The sequence below is a fragment of the Staurois parvus genome, unplaced genomic scaffold (assembly GCF_062004578.1).
Source record: "Staurois parvus isolate SC_StPar_1 unplaced genomic scaffold, SC_StPar_1.0 ptg000166l, whole genome shotgun sequence".
Classification (NCBI taxonomy): Eukaryota; Metazoa; Chordata; class Amphibia; order Anura; family Ranidae; genus Staurois; species Staurois parvus.
Window position 1 is genome coordinate 4,002,202 of NW_028317962.1, and position 16,234 is coordinate 4,018,435.

General features: G+C 39.9%; 1 protein-coding gene across 2 annotated transcripts in view; it reads left to right on the forward strand.

Annotated features, from left to right (window-relative positions):
- Positions 1–16,234, forward strand: part of ASTN1 (astrotactin 1) — a 715,149-nt gene that overhangs the window by 493,548 nt on the left and 205,367 nt on the right. The window lies entirely within an intron of this gene.

The window sequence follows — 16,234 nt, forward strand, 5'->3', positions numbered from 1 at the left end:
GCCCTGCAGCTAATTGACCTGGCACTGACAGCTTCCTCCTGGTTTTGGATCAGGCCCAAGCTCATCCTTCGTCACAATACATAGAAGGTTCACCTTTGTGCATTGGGGTACACTAATGTGCAGATTTGGCAATGTGTGTGGTAGGGGGGGGGATTTTTAAATAAATGGCACTGCACCATAGATTATTTTGCTGCAAAGATGCGAATCCAGCCTAAAGTAAAGTCTTTCTATGTGATCCACAGAAGAAGTATAGCCAAAAGGCTATGGCTAGACTTCTCCTTTAATGTTTTGAATACTTTATTTCCATGCATAGTTTGAAATGATATGTAAATTGTAGCAACCATATTTAATCATTTAGTGCTGGTTCACATTGTCATGCGATTCTGATGTGACTTGAGTCACACAGCTTGACCAGAGAAATCCTGTTATTATCAATGGTGCCCACTCACTCAATAATTTGGAAAAGATTCCTGTGCTACTTTGGTGCTATTTCAGAGCGATTTTGTTCCATAGGATGTGCTAACCACACCTAAAGTTGTATCAAAGTCGCACTACATAATTGCACTAAAAATTACATCAAAAGTCCATAGCAGTAGTGTGAACCGAGCCTTAGTACAGATATTCAGCTCCCTGCTCTATGATGATACACAGTGATTGTGCTTTTACTGTTTCTTTACAGTCCAAGACTATGGGTTGATTTACTGAAGGTGTTATACGTGTTGTTGTTATATTTTAGTAAATCAACCTCAGTGTATAGGTAGCTGCGAGCCACCCTTGGCATTCTTCTAGACTCCAGCCTATGGTGGCTTTGCAGAAATCCAGCCTCAAGAATAGACCTGTTTTCAAGTCTATGTTTCAGGGCTCTTTCACAAGGACGTTCCGATCGGGTCCACCTGCCCATTTTTCAGCCAGACCCGATCGGAACCTCCATTCTCCACTATGGAGCGGCGGGGTGTAAACGGACAAATCCGACATTTGATCCGATCTGCCAAAAAGGGACTGATGGGGATCCAATTCCCCTTCCGTCTGTCGGATCGGGTCAGACGAAAACGTACAGGCGGTCCATTTTTCATCCAACCATCCAATGAGGAGAGCAAGCAGCTCTGTGTCTGCTCTGCTGCAGTGGAGTGGACACAGAGCTGTCATCCACTTGCTCAGTGGGGATCAGTGGAGAGATCCCCTGCTGAACAAGCGGAACTGCTAAATGAGTCCGCCCCGTGTGAAAGGACCCTTAAACTGAATACATTTTCAATGTGATTGCAGCACGATGTACTGAAAAGCATTTTAGATTATTTTTTCTCTGGTCTTCCCATGAACTTGTTACTTCCATCCTTTGTATAGATCGAACATATACACAAATTCTGCCAGTGTGCTTCGTATCCAAGGGCCATTTTTAGAGAAATCTATCATGCTTTTCTGGTCATTTGTATTTTTTTAGTAATTTTTAAAGATTATAAATTATGTTTTTAAATGACTGTTTTGTATCAGTTTTTGTACTATATATAATCTTTTGCAAATAAAAAATTAATTCATGTCATTCCCAAAGTACAATGGGTTAGCTAAAGTGACAATACCACAAATGAGGCTTGCTTTACAGCTTGCCTTGTCCAATTAAACCCACTCTCTCAGCCATCTGATAAGTGATTTGACTGCTAGGATGACTCATTCAAGGTCTGTAGACAAAGGGCTTCTTTTAGCATAGCTGAAATAACTGAATACGTGAAATGGAGACTAGAGCCCCGTTTGCTGACTGGGTAGAAAACTGCAAAGTATTGATATGCAATATTTCATATTTACCAAATTAAAAAAGAAAAAAGCGCCACTTACAAAAACACCAAAATGTCAGCAGCAAATCCCACCCAAAATAAATTTTGGCAACAATAATCCTAATTAAAAGGTATGCGCTAATAACAAACTTATACAAAGGTGTATATCATCATCCAAAAAACATTAGTGTTTTAAATAAATAATTATAGTGTCCAAACATAAATTAGTGTCCAAAAAATATATATATATCTTCAGTGACTTGAACCAATTGTTCAATTGTTATTAGCGCATACCTTTTAATTAAGAATATTTCATATTTACCTATCAAAAAATATATTTGTACTTTATTAGTCCTGGTATAAATTTATAATGAAATATGTACAAAACCACTATACCTTTCCTATAACACTCATTCTGCTAATTGGCTTTAGGCCTCATTTTTGCTGTTATTTGCACCTACAGGCATACCTCGGATTACGAATTTAATGTGTTCTGCGGGACTTTTCGTATTGTGAAAAATTCGTAAAACGAATTACGGTTTCCCCTTAGGAATGTATTGAAAACCAATTAATCCGCTCTGGAGGTCAGAAAAAAGTCAAAAAAGTATTTTATCTGTTCAAAACTCTTTATAAAGTTCACTTTAAAGGCATGAATACTGTACAGGGACATGATTAAAAAAAATTTGTAAATGCATTGAAAACCAATTAATCCGTTCCGGAGGTCAGAAAAAAGCAAAAAAAGTCTTATCTGTTCAAAACTCTTTATAAAGTGCACTTTAAAGGTATAGTACTGTACAGGGACATGATTTAAAAAAATCGTAAATGCATTGAAAACCAATCAACCCGTTCATATTGTGAAAAAAATTTGTAAACTGAGGCATTATTTTCAATGTATATTCAATATGTAAACCGAAAATTACGTTAACCGAGGCATTCGTAAACCGAGGTACACCTGTATATGCAATAGGATGATTTGAGTGTTTTGTTTTGCTTTTTAAATACATTAAATGACATACTGTATTCCTTATCATAAAAGCAAGTGGTGTAAAATCCAGGTTAGTCACATTTAAATACGTCATATTAAACTAAGGTGATAATAGGAGACATTTTCCTGATTAGTTCTAATAGTGTTGAAATGTTCTGTGCACCAATTATGACACCTACAGTTAAATTTGGGAAGCAGTAATTAGAAGAACGATTTCCCTTCACATTACATCTTTATCAAATATGTTAAATCAGATGACCTTTCATGTAACATATACAACACAATCTGCCATGTATCCACATTTGGCTATTAACGATAACGCAAAGCATGGCACATTGTCCAGATAGGTGCAAAGAAAGGGATTTATAACACATAAGCCAATGCAAAAGTTTTAACACAGTTATATCATTATAAGACATCCGACCATTAAACTTTTCCAACCACTTTTTAACTAACATGAACAAAACTTCCTGAAAGTTCACCAATTGAGTATTCCATATAATTAGTGAGAAGTTACTATTCTCTAATATCATCACTAAAATAGAAGCCTATACACAGACTGATAGAAGTTTGATCTTACGAGGCAATTAATAACAGAGGAAACCGAGACAAAACATGAATAATTCTTACTCTTTTATGTTATTTGGGCAACTAGTCAATGTAAGGACCAGAGAACTAGGTGAATGTGCTGGTTTTGGTTGAATCTTGAATGGAAGATCAAGGACTTCATCCTCATTTATTTGTCCTAACTGTGCAGTATCTGCTCTGAGCATTATCTCAATTACATCTAATAATTGATAAATGTCTTCTTTTTTTCATGATCTGTCTTCATTTATGTAGTCAGAAATAAAGATGACACCCAAACTGTACCCTAACAATGAAAATGGAAATGTTTTGAGAGTGGGGCCACTAATAGACAAATTTACTTTTCAGCCTATCAAGGGTGGGCTTATTCTCACTTGTGCCCTTTACTCCCGATTTTGTTTAGCAAATTGCACGATTTTGCATGTCGCATATAGGGCAGCCCATTCACTTTATGAACTACCCTATGCATGTTTGTCACCCAAAAACAAGCTCATGCTCTATTTTGGGTGACAAGCATGGCACATTTTTAAAACTTGCACGATGATTGTGGCAGAATTATATCACCTTTGAGGTTAACCCTTTGATCACTGTAAGATTTTGGAACGCCAAAAGAATCAATTTTTTTGTTTTTAAAGTTCGTACACTTCAGTTGCTGTAACTAAGCCATTTCATGAACTAATTGGCAAAAAGCTAGATCCATTTGTTGTTTGTTGATAATAACTAATATTTTGACTCAAACCAAAAAAAAAAAGAGTTTTAAGTTCTTAATCGGATGATACACGCAATTAAAAACATGGGACAAATACGTCCCTTGGTCCTCAAAGGGTTAAGGAATAATGGCACCCAAAAGCACATTGCACGTTCTGCCACGATTTGGAATCACTGGCAGAATTGTAATGATTCTGTCCCCGATCCCAAATTGCAAGATGTAAATGGTGAACTAACACCAGACATCCTCTTTACCCTCTCCCAGTCCCTGTGGTACTTACCTCTGCGGTTGCTAAGCTGTTTGTGTCCCCACAGCTGGTCCAGGGATTTGAAATCCCACTCTTCTCCTTCTTCTCTCTGCAGCATGGCTGGCATAGACCAGATCGATTCTGATTGAATCACCACTGTGATGGGGAGGGTGTCTGGTATTAGCTCACCTTTACATTTTTTTAGATAGCGGTGAACTAGCATTTTAGTTTATGTAGTCAGAGATGCCTGGAGATTTGTGCAGGCAGCCCATATTTCTCTTTGAGGACACTGTGGCATCTTAATTTGACTGGCGAGCGGACCTTAACACCGACAGTGTGAATTCAGAGCCACTAACCGACCCCTGCACAACTGTCACAGAGCAGTGGGTGTGTCTGTACAGCCACTGCATCCCCATGAATGACCTCAGCCATATAAACAAGGCACACATCCACGCTGTATGGTCCACAGCACATGTGTGAATGAGGCCTAAAACTGAATGACTATAGCAGCCTTGTCTACCTTTTCAACCAGGGTGTCTTCAGATTTCTTCAGGGGTGCTTGATAAAATGCCTAAAATTTGCTCCAGAAGTGTATACAAGCCAGCGAATGGAAAAAGCCTGCCTCTGACTTACACATAGCCACATGTTTTCCTTGTGCAATACTACAATTTTCCAGTCTTCCTAACAATCGATGACATGATCGGTTGATAAGAACGTAGGACGCCTACACAGCATCTTTGTTTGCCTCAACCCTGCCCCTGTCTGTCACCACTGGTCATCACATTAGCTGAGTGATGGAGAGAAACATTGGAATAATAGTCAGTACCAATGTGCAAAGGTGTATTTGCTTTGGAAGAGTAGAATCAGCTCTAGCGATGTGTGTCCTACTTGAGTGGATGTTGCTGCATTAAATATAACTATTAGTTTAGTTTTTTACATTTTAGAATAGGGTGCCTCGAGATTGTGTATAATTTTAAAGGGTAAAGATGCCTTGACTGAAAAAAGTTTGAGACACACTGCATTATAGCATATTATTGAATAGCATTAAAGTGAACCCAAACTCTAACAGGACATTATTTAGTTTGCCAAAGCACTGTGTACCATAAACAGCTGCCATGGCTCATTTTTTCCATAAAATACCTTCTTCAGATTTTTTTATATCTGGTAACTTTATGGTATGAGCATCAGGTATTATTTTAATATAAGCTGCAGATTTAAGAAGATTAAAAACAATTTTCAAAAAAGCATTAACAGGATAAAGCTTACATGAGATTCTACTAATTGGGTTTAGATCTACTCTACAGTGCACTGAAAAGCATTTTAGACTTGTTTTGTTTCTTTTTCTTCCTAGGCGGGATTCACACCTATGCAATTTTCCACCTGATGGGTTTTGCATTGAAATCAATAGAGGCACTTCAAAATGCATGTCAACACATGTCGGTGTGTGTTAATGTGTATTTTCGGGCATTTTGAACATGTGTTGCAATGTATTTTATATTGGACGCCAAAGCAGTCGACTTCAACACACATCAGTGGTCATCATGGTTAGTTCATTGCATTATGATGCATCAACATGCATTATGACACACCTTGAATCAACCATATGACTAAAAGGGTGCTGCAATGACTTCTGACTGGTCACGGTATATAATGTGAATAAGATACACTCACTGGCCACTTTATTAAGTACATCTGTTCAATTGCTTGGTAACACAAATTGCTAATCAGCCAATCTCATGGCAGCAACTCAGTGCATTTAGGCATCTAGACGTGGTGAAGATGACTTGCTGAAGTTCAAGCCAAGCATCAGAATGGGGAAGAAAGGGGATTTAAGTGACTTTGAATGTGATATGGTTGTTGGTGCCAGATGGGCTGGTATGAGTATTTCAAAAACTGCTGATCTACTGGGATTTTCACACAGAATCATCTCTAGGGTTAACAGAGAATGGTCTGAAGAAGACAATATCCAGTGAGCAGCAGTTGTGTAGACGAAAATGTCTTGTTGATGTCAGAGGTCAGAAGAGAATGGGAAGACTGGTTCAAGATGATAGAAAGGCAACAGTAACGCATGTAATTATGGACCAAAATCTCTGAGGAATGTTTCCAACTCCTTGTTGAATCTATGCCATGAAGAAATAAGGTAGTTCTGGGGCAAAAGGGGGTCAAACCCGATACTAGCAAGGAGTAATTAATAAAGTGGCCAGTGAGTGTATGTTGTCAGCACACCAACAAGCTTGTTTGACAAAGTAAAGTTCTTCTTTATTGCATGACCACATAGATGGACAGTGTTTTGGGACCATATAGGGACCCGTCATCAGGCATGTGATATACTGTATGCCTGATAAAGAGTACCTGCACGGTCCCAAAATGTTGTCTTTCTATGTCATCATGCAACAAAGAGCTGTGAACTTTGAAACCAGCTTGTTGGTGTGCTGACAACAAACCTTATTAATTGACTCATGTTGATGGGTGTCTGAACACATGCTTTGAAATGCATTTTAATGCATCCCCATTGATTTAAATGGAAATATTTCAAGCAAAAATGCAAAGATGTGAATCCTGCAGTTTCTTTTCCAGAAATATCATACAACTCTGTCGGCTTCAGTTGTTTTTAACTAGTGACTTGTGGCTTACCTCCAGTGGGAGCATGCATTAAAATGCAGAAAATACTAAAGTGCGGACAAACATAAACGAGTCTGATAAACATATACAGATTCAAGAAACAATTGTCCTGTGTAGGGGTTAATGCAATAATGAGTTCCTCTGAGCATTGGAAGTATTTTCCTTGTATGCAGAGTTTGTCCAGCTTGTCATAAAATGCGCAATGATGATTATTCCTTGTTCTCTGTGGACAGAAACTGCCTATTACTGCATATCGGTAACATCCTTAAAGTGGTTCTAAAGTTAAAATGTTTATTTTTTACCTGAATGCATTCTCTGCACTAAACCCCCCCCCCCCCCCCAACTACTTGTCCTACCACCACCATCACTGAACACTTACCTGACTCCAGCGTTGTCCCTCCCAGTTACAGCACAGCTCCTCTCACTTCCTGGTTGCACAGGAGATACATAGGCTCCCGCTGCTGTCAGTCAGACTCCTGTGAGAAGGGGTCAGGGGCGTGGCTTACCAGAATTGTGTGTGTCTATGGCTGCACGCAGCCTGGCTTGGGAGTGCACAGGCATGGTTGCCCCCCTTAGGACCAAGCTTGCTGAGGAGGCATCCATAGGAGAGAGGAGTAGACAGTGCCAGCTGGGGACTTCCAAAGAGAAGGTAAGCTAAATACCTTTTCTCATCAGCAGTTAGAGCAGTCTTGTGACTTCAGCAGAGCACTGGTTAAAGCTTGTAGGAAAAGTTTTCTTTCTGCTCTAGGAGGATGCAAAACCCTTGACATCTGTTTGGACAGGGCTGATTGGCCCTGTGCTGATCACATGCACTCTCCCAAGGAAAAAAAAACCTCTCTAGCAATACACACTAAACTGAGAATGTGCAGAAGGGCTACGGGTTCACTCTGTCTTATCAGAAGATAAGACGTGGACATTTGAACAAGCGTAGGGGCAGAGATGACAGGATCAAACAGCCTTTTTATAGAATGCAGAGGATTAACCCCTTAGGTTCCACAGTGAGTATAACAAGCATGCTTTACTGCATATACAGACTGATTTTACTGTTGTGGGTTTAGTAACACTTTAACCTCCGTTATAGTCAATGATAGCACTGCTGATCTGTGTTTACATTATCCTATGGCTACATGGGTGATTATACAGTATTTCTTTGTTACTGATAGTAAAGCTAAATCTGTTGAGCAGCTTTCTCACTTTAGGTCAGGAAGTGTGTTAGGACTACAGAATAGATCCCCCCATTCTGTTCTCTATAACATAATAGTTCAGGAGGTAGCATAGCATGGTTTGTCAGTGCCTGGGGTAAGGCAAGGGGCATTCAAGTCAAACTGGGACTTTTGAGTTCATATAATAAAAGAAAAAATTTCAATTTCATTTAACTAATGCCTGGAAAGCTTCTGCATAAAAATATTTTTTAGAACGCCTGAACCACACTAGGGCAGCCTGCTTCACTTTCCAAAGAAAGATTTGTCTCTTGTGCAATTTCACAACAGGTTATGCATCGATTATCCATGATCAGGTGTTCCATGTGCTGAACGTTCACAGGAACGACTGCTGTGGGCTTGGAACCATCATGGCCGGGATTGTCACTGACCGACGTACAACCATGTTTACACCATTCAAATGTCTTACTGTAGCTGAGAATCTAATCATCATGCTGTGCTTGAAGTCTTCTGTAGATATCTGTGAGTTTTATGCCTTAATTCATAAGAAACTTCATCACCATATGCTGTTCCGTGCATGCACTAACACTGTTGTCTGCCATCTTGATTAACGGTCTCTGGAGTGGCCCGCAACATGTGCTCCACCTATCAGTAATAGGACACACGTGCCACTTATTACTACGTGTAGCATCACCTCACTAGCATTCATTTTTATACCTGTAAAATTGAAAGTCCTGGTTTGACCTGAACACCGATCGTATAAATATATATATATATACAGTGGGGATCGAAAGTTTGGGCACCCCAGCTAAAAATTTGTATTAATGTGCATAAAGAAGCCAAGGAAAGATGGAAAAATCTCCAAAAGGCATCAAATTACAGATTAGACATTCTTATAATATGTCAACAAAAGTTAGATTTTATTTCCATCATTTACACTTTCAAAATAACAGAAAACAAAAAAATGGCGTCTGCAAAAGTTTGGGCACCCTGCAGAGTTAATATCTTGTACTGCCCCCTTTGGCAAGTATCACAGCTTGTAAACGCTTTTTGTAGCCAGCCAAGAGTCTTTCAATTCTTGTTTGAGGTATCTTTGCCCATTCTTCCTTACAAAAGTCTTCCAGTTCTTTGAGATTTCTGGGCTGTCTGTCACGCACAGCTCTTTTAAGGTCTATCCATAGATTTTCAATGATGTTGAGGTCAGGAGATTGTGAAGGCCATGGCAAAACCTTCAGTTTACGCCTCTTGATGTAATCCCCCGTGGATTTCGAGGTGTGTTTAGGATCATTATCCATTTATAGAAGCCATCCTCTCTTTAACTTCAGCTTTTTCACAGATGGCATCAAGTTACCATCCACAATTTGCTGAAATTTTATTGAATCCATTTTTCCTTCTCCTCGTGAGATGTTCCCTGTGCCACTGGCTGCAACACAACCCCAAAGCATGATTGATCCAACCCCATGCTTAACCTCCTTGGCGGTGTTCCCGAGTGTAGCTCGGGGTAGAATTTCTATACCAAGAACGGTAACCCCGAGCTACACTCGGGCTTACCATGCAGCGTTCTCTGGGGGTCCCTGCAGCACTTACCTTGTCCTTCGCTCCCACGATGGGTCCCCTGCAGCATCCCCGTCCATCTCCTCCGGCGGATGCCGGCATCTGGCTTCCGTGTTCCGGTCCCCGTGACGTCGGAACGTTCGGGCGGCGAAACCGGCGGGAAATTTGAAATTTTTAAAAAAATGACATTTTTGCTGTCATTGCTGTTTCACTGCATTTCACATACATTTTGTCCGTACTGCTTTGTCCTGTGCCCTGCCTGCATTTTGACTGTTCTTTCTGCCTGAAAACTTAGAAAAGTCCATGGCGGCCAAAAAGCGTCCCTTTACATCAAAAGCGGTTTTAGAACAGCGATAGTAAATCAGAACCACTTGCAGAATTGAGTGATAATGATTTGTGGGGAAATCCGTCATCAGACACTGAAAACGATTTTGTGACTTTGCTCAGCGATGTGCGAATTTGCCTCTGTATTTCAAATTTCAGTGTTTTTGGTTTGATTATATTATTGAATTAAATTTATTATTATTATATTATTATTTTTTATGATTATTTATTAAATTATAATTTATGATTTCGTGTTTCAAGTTTTATCATATCCGGAATGTTTAATAGACTCTTTTTCGGATAGATTTCAGTGAGTTATTCCTAAAAATTACAGCCTACAATTAAAAACTACATATTTCCATGCAAAAAAATGGTACCGCTTTCAGCACAAAATTCCTGACATGATCATACCGCCAGGGAGGTTAACAGTTGGACAGAGGTTCTTTTCATTAAATTCTGTGCCCCTTCTTCTCCAAACGTGCCTTTGCTCATTCCGGCCAAAAGGTTCAATTTTAACCTCATCGGTCCACAGAACTTGTTTCCAAAATGCATCAGGCTTGTCTATATGTTCATTTGCAAAGTTCAAACGATGATTTTTGTGGTGAGGACGTAGAAGAGGTTTTCTTCTGATGACTCTTCCATGAAGACCATATTTGTACAAGTATCTCTTTATAGTGGAATAGTGTACCACAACTCCAGTGTCTGCCAGATCTTTCTGGACGGATCGTGCAGTCAAACGTGGGTTTTGAATTGTTTTTCTCACAATCCTGCGAGCTGTTCTGTCTGATATTTTTCTTGGTCTTCCAGATCTTGCTTTAACTTCTACTGTTCCTGATGACTGCCATTTCTTAATTACATTCTGAACAGAGGATATTGACATCTGAAAACGCTTTGCTATCTTCTTATAGCCTTCTCCAGCTTTGTGAGCGTCAACTATTTTCAGTTTCAGTTTTCTAGACAACTGCTTAGAAGAACCCATGGTGTTGATTGTTGGGGCAAGGTCAGATGAGTCTGGGCATTTAAAACCTTTGAGATTGACATCACCTGGTCTTCCCAGATGATGATTGAGAACAATCCATGACACTGGCATGTCTCAGCTTGGCAAAGGGGGCAGTGCATGCTATAAACTCTGAAGGGTGCCCAAACTTTTGCAGACGCCATTTTTTTTGTTTTCTGTTATTTTGAAAGTGTAAATGATGGAAATAAAATCTAACTTTTGTTGACATATTATAAGAATGTCTAATCTGTAATTTGATCCCTTTTGGAGATTTTTCCATCTTTCCTTGGCTTCTTTATGCACATTAATACAAATTTTTAGCTGGGGTGCCCAAACTTTCAATCCCCACTGTATATACACAGTATATATATATATATATATATATATATATATATATATATATATATGTATATATGTACACTGAATATGATACACAGTAGAAAAATCTGTGCCTTGCCTGAGTTCCCCTGTGTGCCCGGCATTCTCATCCACTCCATGCACCCTTCTAAGTAAGCTCCAGCCTCCCTCATAGTGCACCCCAACTCCCTTCATTCCCCCAATGAACCCCCCAAACTTCATACATCCCCCACTGTGCACTCCTGGTCCTTATCCACTCTCCAACTCTGTATGACTCCCCCAGGTTCATGTGTAGTTGGAGGAGTTCTAGTGCACAGCATGCCATTTGGCAGTGGTCCCAGGGAGGAGAGGGGAGAAAGGAGAAAAGAGATCAGAGTCATCCTCAAATGCACTTAGTAGCAGTTAGCAGGAGTTACACACTCAGTAAGAGCACACCACTCACTCTCCTCAACTCTGCCCACTCCAACCTAGAACTGCCCAGCTGGACCCACCTACACAACCTAAGCTGGAGAGAGAGAAAGAGAGAAGAGCATGCCACTGATAGGACCAGTAAGGAAGTGCACAGAGACCAATTTTCCACCTCTTCTCTTTTAAAACCCCTAAACGTTTTGCGTCTTGGCCAATCACCCCTGAGGCCCCAACTACACTATATTGCCAAAAGTATTGGGCATCTTAGGGTTTAATATTGAGCCCACCCTTTGCAGCTATAACAGCTTCAACACTTCTGGGAAGGTTGTCCACAAGGTTTAGGAGTGTGTCTATGGGAATGTTTGACCATTCTTCCAGAAGCACATTTGTGAGGTCAGGCACTGATATTGGTCTAATTCATCCCAAAGGTGTTCTATTGGGTTGAGGTCAGGAATCTGTGCAGGTCAGTCAAGTTCCTCCACCTCAAACTCACTCAACAATGTCTTTATGAACCTTGCTTTGTGCACTGATACACAGTCATGTTGGAACAGGAAGGGGCCATCCACAAACTGTTCCCACAAACTTGGGAGCATGAAATTATTCAAAATGTCTTGGTAGGCTGACACAGTTCCTTTCACTTGAACTAAGGGGCCAAGCCTAACCCCTGAAAAACAACCCCACACCATAATCCCCCCTCCACCAAACTTTACAGTTGGCACAATGCAGTCAGACAAGTACCGTTCTCCTGGCAACCACCAAACCCAGACATGTCCATCGGATTGTCACTCCAGAGAACACGTCTCCACTGCTGTAGAGTCCAGTAGTGGCATGCTTTACACCACTGATTCCAATGCTTTGCATTGCACTTTATGATGTAAGGCTTGGATGCAGCTGCTCAGCCATTGAAACCAATTCCATAAAGCTCTCTATGCACTGTTGTGCTAATCCGAAGGCCAGATGAAGTTTGGAGATCTTTAGCTACTGACTCTGCAGACAGTTGGCAACTTCTGCGCACTGTGAGCTTCAGCATGCGCTGACCCCGCTCTGTCATTTTATGTGGCCTACCATTTCTTGGCTGAGCTGCTGTTGTTCCCAGTTGCTTCCACTTTGTTATAATACCACTAACAGCTGACTGTGGATTATTTAGTAGCAAGGACACTTCATGTATGGACTTATTGCACAGGTGGCAACCTATCATGGCACTACACTTGAATTCACTGAGCTCCTGAAAGCGACACATTCTTTCACCGATCTTTGTAGACGCAGTCTGCATGTGCTTGATTTTATACACCGGTGGCCATGGAGGTGATTGGAACACCTGAGTCCAATGTTGGAGGAGTGTCCCAATACTTTTGGCAATATAACATATGTCACTGCATAGAGGTTACAATGTTTTTCAGCTCTTTACTGAAAGTTAGGAACTAAATGGATCTCCGGCAGTATCAACGAGTATTTTGCTCTTATTACATTATTTCTAAAGAGGTAAAAATTAGGGATTTGTGCATACAGTATGTTGGAGAGATGTACTGAATGTTTTTTTATTTTGGCCATATATACATTTTATATATTACATACATGTTTGTCATTGGCAGTGATAACTGTAGATTGCACAGTGCAACTGATAAAATGTCTTTCCTTTTACCTTCTATCTTGTACTGTCTCATGTCAGTATCTGTGCCTTGCTTTACATTTATCATTTTGAGTCTATCAAGGTTCTGTCCTTGGCCCCCTCCTGTTTTCCATATACTCCTTAGGCAAACTAATCAACTCTTATGGTTTAAATCACCATCTATATGCTGATGATACATTAATGTATATTTCCACTCGCATCATATCTCCTTATTTTATTGCAAATTGCCTTAAATCCATCTCTTCCTGGATGTCTTCCAATTATCTCAAATTAAATCCAGCCAAAACTGAATTAATCAATTTCCCGCCATCTTTATAGCAGATTTCTCCATAGCATTTGACCACCCCCTAATTCACCATTCCTCCCGTTGTTTAATATCTTGTATTGCCCTATATTCTGGCATATTATCGGACATATTAAAAATTTAATTAAATCCTGGCATGTCCAGCTGTAAAAAAAAACATTGTTAAGCTCCGACTATTACTAAATCACTCACACCGCCAATATTCTGTGCATAATTCTGCGCCTTCATTAATGCAATGCTCTTCTTATTGGCCTAATTTTTGCTTAACTTTTACATCTTCGGGTAATCGTATAACCTCTGTTTAGTCAATCATCTTACTAAACCACTTCACCTCTTTGCATCAATTTTAGATGCCCAAATACATTAGGTGGCTGGTCATCATTTCTGTCCTTCTGGAAGGCATAAAGGGGGCCTAGGGACATGTTTCCTTTATTGTGCCTTCACTGCCTTTGCAAATTAAATGTAATTGTTATATATTGAACCAACTCCATTTTGTCAGCATATCACATTCTTGATTTCTTGGAGAAAATATCACATGCACAAACATTTGTTGAGTTATAACTAAATCTTTTTTGCATATTTTAACTTGACTGAGGATATTTAAGATCACTTTGATCTCAAGAACTGCAAGACAGACATTCGATTTCATCCTAAAATTCTGATGCTCACAAGCATGTTATTATTTAATTGTTTTTCAATATTGTTTAAATGGAACTCCAGGCAAGTATTCTAAGGTCGGGATATCAGTTATATGCTCAATAGTTATTATTTATTATTGATATACAAGAGCTACCAGTATCCTCTATGTACCAAGGTTAACCCTTCCAAACTGATGGTAATGAGAATCACCCATCTGATAGGTGACTAAGGAGAAAGAAATACAGCTAAATGTATGCTTTCTTAGTTATTTCTTTGAATGAATAAATAACCATATTAACATTGTTGTTTTATTTAACATGTACAACGTGTTCCACTTCAACATTTTGTACCCCCTCCCCTACTCATACTCATACTTGGTGCCAGGTGCTAATTGACAAGATACAGGTTTGTGAATCAGCAGTGACAATGCAGGTAGCCAAGCCCTCTGAAGAATATTTGTTCTTTCTACTGTAGTGCAAGCAGGCACAGTCTACAGGAGAGTGGCAACTCTTCTCTGAATTCAGGAGCAGTGTAGCATTGTTGCCCCACTATCACAGGAAGCTTTACCACTTTTTTACAGGAGGCCATAGTTCTACTTAAAATTGACCTTGTGGCTTCCTAGACCCTTGAGTGGCTGAAGTATAGACTTTCTCATCAGTCTCAGAATACATTCTCTATCACCTGCTTTCCCTACTTCCCAGTGTTTGACTTACAGCATTATGGGGTGTAGTGGAACCATGACTGCTTCACTCTGTTTGACACCACTGCAGAAAATAGTAGCTAGTGTATGTAGGGATGAAAGTTTTGGAAGAAGATTCTGTGGGTGGTTGTACTAGATAACAGTGGTGATTGGTGGTGCAGGCTGTAGAATAGGACAGTATTCAGGGCTTTTTTCAGTGGGAATGCGGGGGGAGCCCAGTTCCGGCACCTCCAGTACTGAATATATGTAATTGCAATTGGTGCTGGGGTGTGCTGGAGGGTCTATTAATTCTGGCTGCTGGGTGATCTATTGTTGCTGGAGGTAACCTATTTTTGCATGGTGGTATATTGTTGCTACTGAGGTCTATTGTTGCTGGGGGGGGGGTAATTTGCTGGGGGAGTATATTGTTGCTGGAAGGGATCTACTGTTGAGGGGAGGATGTACTGTTGCTTGCTGCTTGGGTCTATTGTTACTGTAAGGCATCTACTTTGCATGGCTTTACTGTTGCATTAGGGGCCCATTGTTGCTGGCCATTGGAGTATATTTAAGCTGGATGCTGGAGAGTCTATTGATGCTGGCTGCTGGGAAATCTGTTGTTGCTGCCGGGGTCCATTGTTGCTGGGGGTGGAATCTATTGTTGCTTTTAGGGTCTATTTTAGAGTAGGGTATCTATTTTACTGTTTTTCTTGTTATCATTAACAAATTCCATGCAAATTACCTAGCACCACAAAATGGTACTTGGCTCTGTATTGTCTAAAATGGGCAGGACAGGGAGGTGGGTGGGGGGTGGAACTAAGGGATAGTGCTCACAGGTGGGTAGGAGGCGGAGACAATGAATAATTCAGAAAGGGGAGTTCCTGCACCTATTCTCTGAGAAAAAAGCCCTGGCAGTATTAAATATTAAAAAGTATCACTTTAAATAAATGTATGTAATTTCTATTCTAGGACTATAGAAACAACTAGCTTTTGTAACTGAGAACAGCTATAAATATCCAGAATTATTAGACTTGTGTATGTTAAAGAAACTTCAAACTCAGACTTGTGGCTCACAATTTATTGGGGGCGTTTTTTCTTTTTTTTTATTGATTCTGGTTTAAAAAAACAAGTTTCTCCCTGTAGCATTCAATCATATTATATGAGTGACATTTTTCTTGTGTACTTTAGAAAATTAAAGCAGGCATGTGGTCTCCCTGGGTAATAAAACCTTTTTTTCCTTTGCATTGGTTTTTTGTTACTGCCCTTATAGT